This window comes from Marmota marmota, unplaced genomic scaffold (assembly GCF_001458135.2).
Source record: "Marmota marmota marmota unplaced genomic scaffold, marMar, whole genome shotgun sequence".
Classification (NCBI taxonomy): Eukaryota; Metazoa; Chordata; class Mammalia; order Rodentia; family Sciuridae; genus Marmota; species Marmota marmota.
Genome location: NW_026000221.1, coordinates 30,495,654 through 30,497,702, shown reverse-complemented (window position 1 = coordinate 30,497,702; position 2,049 = coordinate 30,495,654).

Here is a 2,049-nt window from a genome sequence, read left to right as displayed (position 1 = left end):
ATAGTAGTTAAAAAAGAAGAAGAAGAAGAAAGAAAGGGGAAAAAAAAAAACACTCTGAGTCTCAGACAAGATTTTCTGGGCCTCAATTTCTCTTATTGAAAAATTAAGATTTTGAACTAAATGAGTGTTTTTCAAACTTAGCTCAAGATGTCCAGAGAAGTTCCAGGAGTAGGAGAGTCCCTCCTGTTTCTCTTTCAAAAGAGCAGTTCTGCTTTTGCCCATCTTCAAGTTTTGTTTTTAATTACATCAGAAACATATAAATGTACCTTTGTTATAAAATAACTAACAAAGTTCCCTTGACCACTTCTCCTAAACTCATTTCTTCTCCCCACCCCCAGAAGTAATTTATTAGGATTTTTTAATACTTATTCACATGTACTATGTATATAGCATATAGGAAATGGGCAATACTTGTTTATATGTATCTGTTCTTTTAATATTTTTAAGTATACAACTTTGACAAACTGCTCGATAACTCGTTATTTTACCAATGGATGTTGGAAATTGTTCATCTAAGTACCTAAAATTCTACCTCACTCTTTTTTAACTACTATCAAGTCACTTCATTGTCAATGCTCTGAAAGAAATTAACAAAACATTTCCCACTTTCCTATAGTTGTTTTGTTTTCTTTCATAGTTTTCAAAATCAGAAAACCACATAAATCACATTGAAGGTTTAAAAGACAGTAAAAGAGCAGTCCTATAATAACAGAGGCTTGGAAGGCTGAGACAGGAGGATCACAAGTTCAAAGCCAGCCTCAGCAACTTGGAAAGTTCCTCAGCAACTTAGACCCTATCTCAAAATATAAAAATAAAAGGCTGGGAATGTGGCTCATTGGTATAGCACCTCTGGATTCATTCCCCAGTACCCCCCCCAAAAAAAAAAGACAATAATGCCACTATTACATGTATTAGGAATCAAAAGTTTATCTGACTTTGACATTTGTGTCTCAAACATACCCCAAAAAAAAAATGGCGGGTACTGTATTCACTCACCCCCTGTGATGAGGGACTCATTTGTTTCTCATAAGCTATAAGGTTGTTCCTGTGAAGACCTGAGCTCACTGGCACCATATTGTCCAGGTGATAATGTAGCATCCCTCCACATGAGCGGCTGCCTTGCCAGTTTATCTTTAATCTAGTCTTGGCTCAGATTGTTCTGGTAAAAAGACAAGAGGAGGATCACAGAACAGGATCATTCACTGATTGGACAGCATGAGGGCCAAATCTGCAACATCTTCCTAAATCTGGAAACAAGGCCCATAAATCCAGGCTACAGGATCTGGCATAATCCAGGAAAAGGAGGCGGGAGTAAGAGGACCTAGCCTTCTTTGTATGTATAAATCAAGTCACTGATGCCCTCTACAAACAACCACTGAGTCAACCTCTGTAGCAACAAAACCCAACAACAAAATAACCCTCATGTGCTTATGGGATAAAGCTTACAGAATGGAAGAAAAGCAAAAGATCAAGCCTTTAGGAAAGACAGGTCCCAGGGAAGATACGGGTTAAAAGGGAGCAGTCTTTTTGAGAAGACTCCCCCAGAATGATCCACTTCTCCAACTTTCCATCCAAGGTTATGTATGTGCTCAAGATTCAGAGTCCTAGTAGATTTCAGCAAGCCAAGTTCAAATCACATGAGGCTGGTGAAGAGCTGGCATCTTGATTAAGAGTTTGTAAAATATGGGGCTGGGGCTGTAGCTCAGTGGCAGAGCGCTTGCCTAGAATGCTCGAGGTACTGGGTTTGATCCTCAACACCACATAAAAATTCCCAAATAAAATAAAGGCATTTTTTTAAAAAAATAGGTTGTAAAATAGTCATTAGACTAATAATTTAGGTTAGTTCTTTTAGAAACCTCCATTTGCATAGTTTAGAAATTAGATAGAATCATGTTATTTACACCAAAGCTAAAGCAGAGTTGGAGAGAGACAAATTAAGGTTGTACTGTATCAGAAGGAAGGAAAATAAATGCTGCAAAATTAAAGAAGAAGAAGAAGAAGAAGAAGAAGAAGAAGAAGAAGAAGAAGAAGAAGAAGAAGAAGAAGAAG